The 15,005-nt window shown below is 51.4% G+C and overlaps 1 long non-coding RNA gene across 1 annotated transcript; it reads left to right on the plus strand.

The window, feature by feature from the left end:
• Positions 1-306: 306 nt before the first annotated feature.
• Positions 307-14,578, plus strand: LOC113954028. Its single transcript, XR_003530089.1, has 4 exons — positions 307-418; positions 10,185-10,872; positions 11,239-11,690; positions 12,481-14,578. It is a non-coding gene; the product is annotated as an uncharacterized LOC113954028 (long non-coding RNA).
• The last annotated feature ends 427 nt before the right edge of the window (positions 14,579-15,005 follow it).

Raw genomic sequence — 15,005 nt, forward strand, 5'->3', positions numbered from 1 at the left:
CCATCTTCTGTTCTGTGCTGTCCCTCCCCATCTCAGCAACTGTGGCTGCTTTCCACAGCCCCACGAGCCAGCTAAGACCTTGTGGGGTCTCTTCTGTGGATTGAGGCAGTCAAGGAGGTTAAACCAGGGGTTTTTGATCATGTAGTTCTTGGATTATCTGATTGCCAAGTGGTCCAACAGCAAAGCTTCTCATTGAGTCATAAGAGTTTTTGAAGGGGCTCAGGGTTGCTCCAAGCTTGGACTGGAGTTTGATGCTGAGTGATGAGAACTGGGACAGGCTGAGGCTGGATGTAGAAATCAGGGAAGATTATTTAGGACATGATTCTCTGCCAGTTTGGGAGTGAGGGGACAGCACCTGGGTGCTGGGGAGAATCTCCCTGTGGTTTCCTTGGTCCTCTGGCTGCTGCTGCTGGCTCAGGTGGGTATTTGGCCAGACCCCAAACAACCATCATGTAGGTCCTGAGTCCCCTGGAGAATGTGAGGGCTGGGAAGAAGCAGGACATGGTGTGCTCTGGCTGCTGATGGTGAGATCCTGAGGACGGGGCAAAGGGATGAGAAACTGCTGCATTTTTGAGGCTCCAAATGAGGTCTCATTCCTTCCCTCTGCCCGAGCCCTCCTTTAATGGGAACATGCAGTGAAACAAGAGTTGTTAAAACTCTCCTTGGCCAGGGCTTTTGATCAGGGAAGTATTAATTACGTTCAGAAGCGGAGGAGAAGGACTAATGAAGGGGAGATCAAAGGGAAGGGGGAGCAGGCAGAGTTTGGAACTGGAGCTCACCGTGGGGGCTGCTCTGCAGGGACCTGCCCCAGCAGCTGCCGAGAAGGTCCTTGTGCTGTCTGGACTGTCGGAGGTGGTGGGGCATCCACCAGGGGCTGATCTCCACCAGGCAGCCCTCCCTGGAGTGACCTTGGCTGCCAGCCATGCAAATCATGGGATCAGAGGAGTGGTGATTAATGATTTAGCTGGGGAAGGGCACGAGGCTTTGCAGCTCGTGGCCCAAAAGCACAACATTGGCGCCGGGGAAGTTGTGCAGCCCATGGGCACCGGGCAGTGCCCTGGGGAGGGAGAGGACCAGGGGACCGGGGAGGGGTTAAGGGAAAAGACAATATTGGCACAACAATAAATAGGAAAAACCCAATAGAGATGTATTTATGTTGGAAAGAGGGGAAAAACTGTACAGGGGGTGGATGGACTGGCAAACACGAAGTCACCACGATGGAGAGATGCTCTCGGGGGTGATTCCTTGTTGCTGGGAGCGGGTGCTGCCTGATAATTCGTTTACTACTTGATGGAATAAAAATGCAAATATTTGCCTGGATGAATTGCATGTGGCCATGGGGGCTGGTTGAATAATGAAGTGCTTGCACGCAGATGTTTTATCCATTAGCTGGCAGGAGGTATGAGTGGTGTAACCCATTGAGGAAGATGGTGTGACCAGCAATGGGAGCTCCTGGAGCCATGTGGGAAAATACTGACGGAATCATAGGGTCAGGGAATGGCCTGAGCTGGAAGGGACCTTAAAGATCATCTTGTTCCACCCCCCTGCCATGGGACACCTTCCTCTAGACTAGGTTGCTCCAAGCCCCATCCAACCTGACCTTCAACACTTGCAGGGATGGGGCAGCCACAACTTCTCTGGGCAACCTGTGCCAGGGCCTCCTCACCCTCATAGGGAAGGATTTCTTCCCTAGGTTCCATCTAACCTCTGCTGCCCTGGAAGCCATTCCCCCTTGGTCTGTCCCCCCAGCCCATTGTCAATAATCTCTCTCCATCCTGTCAGCTCCCTTCAGGTACTGGAAGGCCACAATTAGGTCACCCCAAAGCCTTCTCTTCTCCAGGCTGAACAATCCCAATTCTCTCAGCCTTTCCTCACAGCAGAGGTGCTCCATTCCTCTGATCATCTTGGTGGCTTCTTCTGAACTCTCTCCAGCAGCTCCACATCCTTGTGCTGTTGTTCCCCAGAGCTGGAGGCAGCTCTGCAAGGGGTCTCACCTGAGGGGGCAGAGGGGCAGAACCCCCCCCTCCCCTGCTGTGGGATCAGCCCAGCACATGGGGGGTTCTGAGCTGGACCCCTTCCAGCCTCTCTTCTACCAGCACCCCCAAGTCCTTCTCCCCAGGGCTGCTCTCAGTCCATCCCTTTCCCAGCCTGGATTGATCCCGGGGGTTGCCCCAGCCCAGAGGCAGCAGCAGCACTTGCCTGGGTCATCTCCAGGTGTTGGACTTCACCTCCTGTAGATGTCCACCGCCCCTTCCTCAGCCCTGGCTCTGCCATCCCAGGCATCTCATGCCTGAAAGAACCCTTTCCACCCTCCTTGCCCCTTCCTCACCCTTGGTTTTCCCCTTCCATCCCTCCTGACCCCCCCATTGCAGACCACGGTCCCTCTTTGCCTTTAACGGGAACGAAGCTCCTCCTCGCTGTGCCTTCAGCAGTTTGTTGTCTCGGGCAGGCAGGATTCCCCCAGGAGCTGGATATTTTTAGTGCCCAATATTGTTTTAATCATAGTGAAGAGTGCTGCCTGGCAAATATTATTTTGGGAAGTGCAAAATTAACGATCCTGCTGTCAAGGAAGAATCGGATGGCAGCTAATGAGTTTGGAAGCACGAACTGGGTGGAGGATCTACCACGGGATTAAAGCAACTTTGAATTTTTCCCTCTTCCATGAAAACTTCGTCCACCTTTTGTGCCCTGGGCCCTTTTTCAGAGGCAGATAACCCCGATCCTTTTTGAGGAATGTGGTTGGTACATGCCTGGGCTCCCTGGTGACTTCCTTCACCAGCTGTTCCCCCATGTGTCCTGTGGGAGTTATCTGGGGTCTCCTACTTGGCTTAACCCTGGGGCAAAAGGCTGACCTGACCCTGCATCCCATGGGGATGAGCAGGGGATGGATTTGCCCTCAGGGGGGTCTTTGGCTATTGATGAGCTCTGCTCTGACAAGCCCTGGCTGAGTTGGTCTCCTCCACCTTTTGAGTCTCAGGAGACTTTTCCAAAACGTTGGGCTGCTTTGTGTGCTGCATCCTGAGAGTCTATCCATGTTCTGTTTTTCAGGCTGGTTTTGGATTCAAGGGTGAGGGTCTCAGCTGCCTTTGGCCTCTCACAGCCATGGCTCCTGCGTGTGGAGCAGGGGACAGTACGTGGACACGCAAAAAAGGCAAAGATAAGGTTTTCAGTGGTGGTTTTGGGGCTTCTGTATCTTTTCCCTGATTATGAGTGGGTGGATGGTTGTGACTGGCTCTCAGCCAGCTCCAGACCTGCTTTTCTTCCAGGAATTTCTCTTTCTTTTCTACCCTGTTACTGATTTTTCTTGACAATTTGTAATTGATGTGTCCCCCTGTACCTTCTCATCTCAGCTTCCTCTCTGGAACATCTTGTTTCAAGCAGGATTTACATCTTGTTGTGAAAAATGGGTGCTGAATGTTACCAGCTGAATGTTACACTCTGCTCTTGGAGATTGCTCCTCTAATAATTTGCATGAATAATTCTGTTTCTATTGCTCTCATACACAGGATTTGTTGGGACATCCCTGCTCTGGGGTTCAACACCGAGGCCCTGGCAGCAGGTTTCTCCTTTCAGACTTGGTGAATCTGAGCTTGGTTTGCACTGATTGCAGGTGCTCCACCTGTGACTCCAGATCCTTAGGGATGACCTGCATCAAATGGTCACCTTCAGAGTTAGAGGAGCTACAGAGGGAACTGTGGTCACTGTGCCCTGGGAATGCTGCCCCAGGGCTCATCCCAGAGTCTTTTGGTTGAGGAAGAGGACCTGCACCCTGTGATTTGGGCTTTTTTAGCATTGATTCCTCAGCTTTGGCTCACAGAGTCAATGAGGTTGTAAAAGACCTTGGAGATTGAGTCCAACCCATGACCCAACACCACCGTGCCAACCAGCCCATGGCACCCAGTGCCACGTCCAGTCTTCCTTGAATGCTGTCAGGGGCAGTGATGCCACCCCCTCCTTGGGCAGCCCATTCCAATGTCTGATCACCCTTTCTGTGAAGAAATTCTTCCTGATGTCCAACCTAAACATCCCCTGCACAGCTTGAGGCAACATCCTCTTGTCCTGATGGGCTCCTTCCCACCCAGAGAGTTTTGCATCTTCCCGTCTCAGCAATGGTGCTGGGAAAGTGTCATACTGGCCAAGGGCCTGGGGGAGCCTCACCCTGCCCTTGGAGACAAGGATGCTGTGGAATCCCATCCCAAAGGGATTTTTTTATTATTTTCCTGTGCTCCATAGCCAGGGCTGGGGGGAAGTGTTTTTGCACTTTGAATATTGTGGCAGATTTGGGCACTGTGACATAGGAAAGACATGAAGTCACTAGAGATTGTCCAAAGGAAGGCAACAAGGATGGGGAAGGACCTTGATTTGAAGCCGTGTGAGGACACTGAGGGCACTTGCTGTGTTCAGCTGGAGGAGACTGAGGGGAGACCTCACTGCAGTTACAACTTCCTTGTGAGAGGATGAGCAGGGGCAGGCACTGAGCTCTGCTCTGTGGGAACCAGGGAATGGCCTGAAGTTGTGTCAGGGGAGGTTTAGGCTGGATCTCAGGAAAAGGTTCTTCCCCCAGAGGGTGGTTGGGCACCGAACAGGCTCCCCAGGGCAGTGGGCACAGCACCAAGGCTGCCAGAGCTCAAGGAGTGTTTGGATGATCATCTGGGGCACCTGGTGTGACTCTTGGGGATGGTCCTGTGCAGGGCTGAGGGTTGGACTGGATGATCCTTTTGAGTCCCTTCCAGGTCAGCGTATTCTGTGATTCTGTGATAATTTGTACATTAGCTCCAGAGCCCACTTGTGCTGAAGCAAAGCTTTTGCTGGGGAAATGAAGGGGTTTGACAGCCCTGAGGAGGGAGTCAGGGCCATCTCCCTGCAGCCCAGAGCTGTCTGCAAGTGAACAATTCCTCTGTGAACTTATCCTGGTGCCTATTCTGGTCTCCACCCACTGCAAATCACCCTTCACCCCGGGCCACCAGCTCCTGGATATCTTCATGCTGTTAACGTGATGCTCTGGGCTCCTTGGCACCTCTCCTGGCATTGCTGAGATGTTTTGGATGCTGGTGCTCGTTTCTCGATAGATGCAGTGTCAAATTTCTGAATTTCATATAGTTTTAGAGCACCCAGGCAATCTCTTTGCTTTTTAGAAGCATTTCTGGGCCACAGGCAGGTGTTTTCCGTGCAGATCCTCAACCCTTCTTCATCTGCCACCCTCCCCAGAGGCATGGAGGAGGCCAGCTTGCTCCAACAGATTGGAGGAGAACATTATTTATTTGTAAAGGTCCCTGGCTGCAGCAAGGAAGAGCAGGGAGTGACACTGGGGACTGGCACAGCATGGAGCCAGCTGGCATGGGATGCCCTGGAGCAAGAGCTGCTGGTGACAAACGACATGGTTTTGCAGAGTTTGGCTCCTTCTGAAGGAAAAAGCAGGACTTTGTGGTGGTCCCTGTGGTCCCTTTGAGCTGGGAAGCTAGGTTGGGTGTGTGGTGAGGCCTGGCTGCTCTTGGAGCCCACGGTGGGGTCAGAGAATTGGGATCTGCTCTTGGCTTGACCATTAGTCCCTGTGATGTGTCCTTGTGTCCTTAGGTTAACCTGCCTCCTGGGAGGATGGGAGGAGGATTTGGGAAGGAGAGCTCCCACAGCATTGCATGGATTTGAGGGGTGGGGGCCTCCTAAGCTGTGCTCTGCAGTCCCCTCTCAGCACAGGTCACCTGCTGTACCCAGCTCCAAGCACCGGGTGCCTTCAATGAACTTTAAGCAACCAACCCAACACCCTCCACCTTGTCTGACAAGCTCTGTGAAGCATCACTTGCCAGATTTATTCTGCTCCTGAGAGCACTGGTGTCTCCAGAGACCAGTGGGATTCAGTCCAAAGGACCCTACGGATACTGTGACCGATGGAGGGAGGATCCACCTGGAGTGAGACAAGTGGAATTTGTAGTGTGGTTGTGAGTGAAGGATTGTCTGGAGTCCTCATGCCGAGGACACCTCCTGCAGGTGGTTGAGCATCTCTTTAGGTCTGGACCTTGCCCTCTCCTGTGCTTTTAAACTTTAAGCTAGAGAGAAGAAAGGATTGGATTTATGGAGCTGTCCCTACTAAGTGACCCTAAAATTCCTGGTTTATGAACCACCTCTTTACAGGCAGCCCAGCTCTTCTCCAAGCCGAATCAAAGCTGGATGCCTTAGTGTTTACTGGCATGATTTAGGGTGCTGCAGCTTCCTATCAAAACACGTGGCTGTTGGCACAGGGAACCTATTCAATCCTTCACTCTTGGAGAGTCTCTCCTGTGCCACCTTCCACGTTTTCCTCCGAGGTTGGTGAATCCAGGAGCTCTGAGCGCGCGGGTTTGGGTGTCTGGGGTCACAGAACGAGCTGCTCCACGCTCCTGCATTTCCGTGGAGGGGTGGAACTCACCTCTTGCCCTCTGGTAATGACATTTCACAAGGTGATATTACGTCCAGGTGGTTAAACAGAGGGTATTTGAGTTGCAAAATGAAGGTGGGTCACAGCAACACCTGCTGCCCGTCCTGTGGGGGAAGAGTTTTGCTTTGCTGGGAGGCCACAGAAACAAACCCACCATCGGAGATACCACCCTGCTCCCCCACCGGCAGCCAGACATCATCTCCGGGCATCAGAGGGGAAGGTTTGCAACCAAAGCCGTGGCTCAGGTCCTGGATCTGGAGACGAGACTCATTTTCCTGGAGATGGCACGGGGTTGGGGTGGATGCTCTGCGCTGGGCAGATGGAAGGCAGAGCTGCTGGGGATGTGCTGTTGGTCCCCAGGGAATGACGCCGCAGGTGGCAATGGGCCAGTTGGTTGTGTAGGTGCCCACTGGCTCTGCAGACATTTCTAGCTCATCCAAAATCCACTACTTGAACAAAAACCGCAGTTGCAGAAGCACCCTTTGCTGCTGGCCTCTCCGTTTCCAGGGGCAAACCGGGGCAAATGGCTCTTCTCCAATTTCCAGTCGGACCAAAGCACTCCGAGTCCAGCAAATTGTGCACAAAACAACTTCTCCGGGAAGAAAAACACTTATTTTCCCACCCGAAATACATATCTCTGGCTAATGCTAATTGCATATCTGTGAATAATGCTAATTGCACGCAACCTCTGGGAAGACATATGTGGATAATAATACCTCGGTCTTCAAACATCCTCTTCAGAAACCTCATGAATATGACTCAAATGCCTCAATTTTGTCCCTTTAAACACTCCCCGCTCTATCATGAGGCCAACGAGCGCAGCAGGGGGCGGAGGAGCCTCTTTCCAGCGGGCGATGTAGGTCATGCTCCAGTTTTTCTTTCTCCAACAAGCAGCTGTGGGACCTTCCTCCTCCCAAACCTCTTCATGCCCAGATCCAGGAGTGCAGCGCCATGGCTGATGGCACTAAGCCGTGGTCTCACCAGTGGAGAAGGGCTGGAGCTCACTGAGAACCTTCTTCAGCCCGTGGATGTAGATATTTGTGCTGCCAGATGTTGGGCTTGGAAGACTTGGCCACGAACTCTGGAGTTTTGGGTCAATATGGGAAGAGGGGTTGGGGGATAAGTATCCCTTTTGAGGGCTGCTTCTATGCTGAGGGGTGGGACCATGAGCGTGTGGCCATCTGGGTGGCCTCTGTTTGTCCCACGTGTGTCTCTCCAAATCAAGAGATTTGCTTTTCTAGATGTTCTCCAGGACCTTCCAGAAACGAAGCTCCCCGTTTTGGTGCTCCCCACCCACGTCTCTCCGAGCCCCCCAGCTCCCAGGGATGCTCGGGGAGGTCCCTCCTCACCCCCGTGGTCCCTTCCTGGCCGTGTGACCCCTCCATGGCGATCCCGGGGGGACGTATGGCTCGTTCCTGGGAATCTGGCTGTCTCCAAGGCTGGTAAATATAGCTCCAGCGAGAGCATGTCTGCATGCGTGTGACAGTCTGTGCAGCCAAGCTCTATTTTTAGGAGTGCTGGCAGAGGACACACACACGGATCTAATCACAGCTTCTCCCAGGCAAATGTTCCCTTTCTCTGGCTTTCAAGCCATGCTTATCAATTTCCTCCGCATTGTTTCCTTCCCTTCTTCTGTGACATGACAACCTGCTCGGGGGAGGAGGGAGAAAACAAGCTGTGATGGGAAAGAAAATTGGGAGTGGGAGATATCTGGGTGGGAGCAGCGTCTGCCACCCTCCCTCTCTCCCTCCCCAAATTCAGGAATGCTCTACCAGCCAACAGTCCCATCCTCATGGGTGGGCTTGGGGGATGCTCCAGGGGCTGAGTGTCCCCTGGGACAGCTGGGTGGAAAGGCAGGGAGTGCTGGAATGTCCCCAAGCCACCCAGGTTTGCTCTGTAGGGTGACGGAGGAAGAGCACGGAGCAGGGAGGAAGGCTGAGTGACAAAATCCACATCCTTCAGGCTGGGCATCAGTGCCGTTGGCTGGAAGGGGCTGTTAATTTTTTAAGGCTTGTAGGAGGTCCAGCTTTTCCTTGGTGTACTTTCCTCTTGGCACAGCCCTCCAGGGAGGGATGATGTCGGTGACAGGTTGGTACCATGTCAATGGAGGTCGCGGTGCACGTCCCACTGTGCTCTGGGCTGGACACCCCCAAAAATCTCCCAGTGCTGCTCACAGCTCCCATGGGAGGAATATTCTGATTTATTTAACTCACCCTGAGGGCCACACGTGCTGGAATTTCCCAGGGTGACCAGCCTCCAGCAGCTCCAAGTCTGGAGGGTGTCACACCCGTGGCTGCTCCAAGGCATAAATATTTCCATAAGCGATGCATCTCAGCCAAGAAAAGTGTATTTTTCCTCTGGCTGATTTGCGGGCAGAGGCAAGAGGAGCTTCCCAGGGTCTCTCCCTGATTCATTAAGTGGTCAGAAGCAATTAATTTAACCCCTTGCTTTCTCTGTTTGGAAAGACAAGGGACTATTAATTGCCATTGGAGGTGGCAAAGATGGATGAAGGCAGTTAACTCTCGCCCCAAGCTTTCAGGGCAGTTTCTGTTTGCTTCAGATAATGAAACTAAACCAGTTTGATCTCCCAAATTCAGCAGAAATCCTGGTGTTTTTAGCTAAAATGCTCCTTGCCTGGCATTAACGGAGTAAGAAAAATTCATCGTGGTTTAAACAGGACCGCGGCGCGGAGCCTGATTTTAGGGAAAATATTCTTTTCTCAGGACCAGCTACAAAAGAGACTTTTTCTAGTTCAGTGGCGTAAAGATATAAAGAATATTCTGAAGCAGAATTACCATTTTTTAAAATTCTTGGTGAACAAGACCGTGGAAATTGTCCTGGTGGTGATGTCAGTGATGTTTGCTTTGACGCGATTTCGATTTTGATGTTCCAATGAAAAGTTTGAAGCTGTTTTGTCAGGCAGAAATTTAATTTTTTAAAAAAATAATTCCTAATTTTTTTTTAAAAAAATCCTAATTAAGAAAATCACCCTAATTAAAAAAAAAAATTAAAATGCTTAAATAAGATAATTTTTTCCCTTGAAATTTAGCAGAAAAGGGCAAGCTGGGTGTTTACCGGGAAAAAGCATGGTGGGCGTCGCCAGCCTGGAAAAGCCATTTTTAATTCCAGACTTGGGCCAAAAAAGGGCATCATGTAGGACACATTAGGAAGAGAGTGGTGGTGGCACCTGAAGGCCCTGTCCCTCCCTGCCCTTGGCTCCTCAGGGTGATGTGCCAAACCCCCAATGCCGTATATTTTCCAAATGGGCTCTCTGCTTCCCTTTCCCACTCCCCATAAACACAGCGTTTTGTCTCCCAGGGAAGATGCACTCCCGCTTTTATAAGCCCGTCTTAAGCACCACTTCTTAGATCAATGGCTTTAAATGAAAAAAAAAGAAAGCTCTTTTGAATACAAATGTGGCATTTACTTCCTTAATGCCTCTCCTGCGCTAAGCTCCCTTCAAACCCATCAGAGCCACTTTAATATATCGAACAGAACTCCCCTCATTTTGATGCTAATGCAGCATTTCATGCAGATAATGTGCTTGAATCATGCACTGAAATACATTAAAGGTGAAACCAAGAGCTCCAAGGAACCGCTGGTGGCTCAGCTTTCTCCTCCTTCTGCATTTTCACGGGCAAGCCAGGTCTTGCCAAGCTCCCTGGCAGATCCCAGGCAAAGCTTGTCCTGTGTAATTTGGTTCATGTCTTTTAATTTAATCAAAACACTCCAAATCGCCTGATTTTTTTTTCTTTTTTTTTTTTCGTTGCAGTGGGATGTTTACTCATGGGACTTCTTGCTGCAGGATGCTCTGGAGGACAAATTTGGCTTCACCAGCTCGTGGAGAAGAGGTTTCCAGGGGATTTTAAGCCTCGTGGTCTGGATTCAGCCTCCAGCATCCCTGTGCCAGGACATGCTGAAAGCCAGCAATGAGTTCTTAAAGCCAGGAAGAACATCTCCTCACTCTTATTTTGGGCTTGCAAGCTTCCACATCTCCTCTTGACCTCCTTCAGAGGTGTGGGAATTGCTGATCCCACCTGGATGTCTCATAATATTCCTCATCATGCATCAGTTGGGTGTCCCCTAGTGATGGGAGAGCAGCTGCTTCTTCCATTCGCTGTCCGGAGGCAAAACTAACAACAGCAAAGCTCAAAATTTGGGTCAATGTGAACTGTATCTTTATTAGGGGGAAAAAAAAAAAATGTCTCAAGTTTCCATTTTGGGTCAGCAGGTGTCAGAGGACCTGCCAGGAAACATCTTGTTGAAAAGAAATTAATTTATTTGTGGAAACCTCATTTTGTTTTGAAGAAATCAAAGGCAGGCACGTCAAGGTTTGGAAAGACTTTCAACTGTTCTTTTCTCTGGCTGTGTCATGGAAAAAGAAAGCCGGATTTCTGCTGGAATTCTGTGATCTGGGTCTGAAAGTGCCTGTGAGACCCAGAGGAGCTGCTTCCTCCCAGGTGGGACTTACTCGTGTCCAACATTTACTGCCCTCACCGTGGTCTAGTAGCTGAATAATCCCCCTCAGAGCTGTTCCCAGCTGCAGAGGGGAGCAAGTGGAGCCTCTTAACTCTGCTTTTGCAGATTAGGTTCATTTCTCTTAATTAGTGGCGCTCACTAATGAGCAGCCTCCCCTTCAGCGAAGACAAAGGAGGGGCAAAGGATGTATTAGAAGCCCTGTGGGGCAGCTTGGTATCTTCTCCTTGCATGTGAGAAGAAAATGTTGATGCAGATGGAAAATTGTTTCCTATTTTCAGCCTCTGGAGGTGAAGTAACCCCTTTCCCAATCCCCCATGGATACCACTGTCACTTTTGTCGTTCCTCAGGTGATGACCCCCCTGCAGATGATGCCTGGACGACGACCACACTTGGGGCTCCACCTCTTTGACTGTCCTAAGGCGAGGCCCAGCTTGCAGGGAACATGGGCTGGATGTGACAACCCTGATGGGATAAAGGTGGGACCCCTCTGCGTGTGGGTAACCCCGTAAACTTCACAGTCTGGAAGGAACATGGATCTTCAGGAGACCCAGGAGCAGGTCCTGGTGACGATGTGACTGCTGGGAATGTATATCCTGGGGCAGGAGGCAGAGAGAGGAAACGAAACCTTTCTTCTGCTCATCTGCTTTGCTTCCTGGAAATCTTCTTTTCCAAGCAGCTCTGCCCTTGCTGCAGCCCTGTCTTGGAGGCTTTCCAGCCGCTTCAAGAAGAAGCCTGGTCCAAGGTTAACAAGACTGAGTTGGAGCTGTGTGACTCTGCTTTCCTTGCTGCCCGAAAATGGGTCAGTCTGGGTGACATGACCCTTGCCAGAGCATCCCACAGCCCTTTCCTTGCTGGCAGTACCACCCCCATCCCTCTGCCAGCCCAAAGTCCACCCAGGAAGGGTCCTGAGGCTGGGGCCAGAGCTTTCCTTGAGTTGAAAGCTCTTGTTAAACACCCACAGGCATCTGTCCTGATCTGAACCGTCCTCTGCTCGACAAACCCGTCTCTCCCATTATGATAACTCCCACTGACATTTCACCAGGACATTTCTTCCCAAAGGGATTCCCATAGCAATTCTCCTGCTGCTGGAACGTGGCCACCAGTGAGGCGGGTGCCCGTCCCTCATCCTCCCGTGCTGGCACTTGGGGCAGGGGATGCTGCTCAACACATCCTGGGGCAAGGCAGGAGAGCACCGAGAATGGCTCAGAGAGCTGGGAAAGGAGATGTTTTGGAAGAAAGACCATGGGAAAATGTGTGAAAGTACAGGGATGCTCTCCATGCTGAGCTACCAGGCAGACCCTGGGGTGAAATGTGAGTGGAGCATGTCAGGAGGTCACCTCAGACCATGCCATGAAATTTTCTTGCCAGCATTAGAGTTCCAGTGCTGGGAAAGGTGTGGTAAAGCCCCTCAGGTCTCAGCTGGAATGGGAATGGCAGAGGCAGAGCTTGAAAAGGGAGGGGGGTCACTCCTCTGGCTGCCCCTCAACTCCAGCAGGAAGTTCGGGGAATTAAAGGGTACAAGCAGGGAGCTCTCCCAGGCTGATGCCTTTCCTGTACCCTGTCCCTGCTCACGTGTCTTCTCCTTGCAGGTGGCACCTCAGCTCATGGCTGAGTATCCCTGGTCCATCGTGTCCTCCTGCCGCTGACGCAGACGGGTCCAAGCCGAGGGCGCAGAGGGAGCCCGGGATGGATGGAGCGATCCGACCTCCTTTCCCAGGCTCACCTCAGGTTTTACCGAAGAGCTCTGTCACCGCAGGAGGTGGAGGGGGGGGCAAAGCACCGAACAAATGCTTTGTGACAGCCGGGAAATGCCGTGGCCTTTGCGATGGAGCGGAGCTGACGGGCGGCACCGCTCCCTGTGCGAGCTGAGCCTCCCCTTCCAGCGCTGCTCCGCAGTGACCGCGCCTGTGGAACGGTGCTGGGCGGTGGAGTCAGTAGAGGCTGACTGGACCCCTTGGAGATGGGCTCGGACCCCCCGGAGTCCCCTTAGAGGAGGCTTTTTGTGTGCAGAGTGCAAGCTGCATCCATAGTTATTGCCCTGTTTTCAAACTTTGTTGCTGTTTTTATCCCCTCTCCCTGGTGCTGGATGTGGGTCCTGAGCCTTCCACTGCAGCCAGTGCTGCTGGTGCTGGGTTCACCCCCACATCCTTGTGGATCTGCAGCGGTTCTTGCTGGAATGCATACGGCTTGCATCAAGATGAAGGAAATCTCAGGGATTTTTGGAGCATCAGCAAGACAAGGGGCAGCTGGAGAGCATTCCCGGCCATCCACTGTCCCGATTTGGTGCAGCCTTTAAGGGTTCTCCACTCCATGGACCATTGTGCTCAAACGGGATGGGCATTGAGACAGCCACTTTGAGGCTGGGAGATCTTCCCCTGGCAAATCAGGGAATTTTGGGAATTTCTAACCAAGCATCCCCCTTCCCTGGGATGAGCTGAGCCGTTCTGCCCCGACCCCGCTGGGGTTGCGCTTGCCAGGGCTTGTGTTTCCCCCCTCAGCACCTCCAGCCAAGCTCATTTCCCCAGTTAAACGTTATTAGTCCTTGAATGAAAGGAGGAGGGAGGCAGAGAGGAAGGATTTTTATTGGGAAGTCGTTTGTTCCTTAATTGAATTGCTCCCGTTAACAGCGGTGAGAGAAGGGGAACAAAAAGCCAAATAGGAGGTAAAGGCGCTTATTTGCTTCTGCTTGAGAGGAGCTAATATTAATAAACTTCTGGATGAAGGGATTTGTAAGGGTTTGATAGAGGGATTAACTCCAAAATGATGATTAGATTTTCTGGAGTAAACTCCCTGATAAACAAGGGAGACAAGATGCAGATGTTATCCCTGCACAGAGTGGGGTCCCTCCCAGCTGCCAGATCTGGAGTGTGAAGGAGTCACTCCCTGCTCTGGGACAGGGTACTTCCTCCAGGTTTATCCCAAAACCAAGCAGAGGTGATGTCCTGGGCCTTTCCTAAAATGCCTTGGTCATCACTCACCACAAGGACACTGCAAACCTCAGCTTGGGTGGAGGTGGCACCACTTGGAAGAACAATATGCTCTAAGGAGCAGGATCTGGGGGCCACTGGGTGTCCATCCTAGTGGTGGCCCCACCAGCCAGGTCCCATCCCAGGGATGGATGTTTGGAAAAACTGTGGTCTCCATGCAGCTTTTTCTGGGAGTACAGTTGGTGGGGGTTGATGTCTTAGGGGTGTGGGAAGAGTTGGGTCAAACTTTCATCCTTGGAGGAACTTCTGAGCTCTTTTCTGTCACCTTTTTGGCTTTCTTTTAATGAAATATTTTATTTCAGGCATCTTGACAGGTTGCTCATTTAAAAAAAACAACAGTTTGACTTTTGCCCTTTTAATTATTCTTATTTTTTCTTAATTTAAAAATTCATGTAAGTAGAGGATACAAACTCCTGAAACAGCACTGGGGCAAAGACACACACATTGTCCCGAGGCAAAGAAAATCCCTCTGCTTGTCTTCAACCCATTTTTTTTTTCCACTTTGATTTTGCTGAAGCTTTTTTTCAACCCAAATATATTTGTTTCCTCAAGTTTTTGGTTTGTTCCCTGGATAAACTCTCCGTGCTGTTGCCTACTCCATGTAGAGGTAGACCACCCAACCCAGAGATGTCCCAACCTGCTGCTGCACTTCCCAGCCCTGGAGATGCAGATCCCACTGGAGCTGAATGGCTCCATCCCAGCATCAACAGGCAATCTGAGCTGTTTGGATTTCATTCCACACACTTGTTTCCTTGGATTGGAATGTTTAAGGGACAGGGGGAAGAATAATCATTCAGAGGGCTGACATCACACTCCAAACACCATATTTTTCTGCTGTAAATTATGATGATCCTGTAGGGAATGCCACCCAGGGTAGCAATGCTTGAATGCCTTCCCCCCTAATTCCTGCTCTTGACAGTCTGAGCTTAAACTCTGCACTCAGTTTATGCAAAATGAAACAAAAAAGTCAAAACCAGCCAAAAAAAAGTCCTTGTGGGAAGCTGGAGGTGCTCAGCCAAGGCAGGGGAGGGAGTGTAAGGGCAAAGAAGGAATTTGGTCCTTGGTCTCCTCAGGGGTTTGAGGGCATCAGGATACCCGTGAGGCTTTAGGGGTGGGATGAAGCTGAG

Source organism: Corapipo altera, unplaced genomic scaffold (assembly GCF_003945725.1).
Source record: "Corapipo altera isolate COAL_440 unplaced genomic scaffold, ASM394572v1 308, whole genome shotgun sequence".
Classification (NCBI taxonomy): domain Eukaryota; kingdom Metazoa; phylum Chordata; class Aves; order Passeriformes; family Pipridae; genus Corapipo; species Corapipo altera.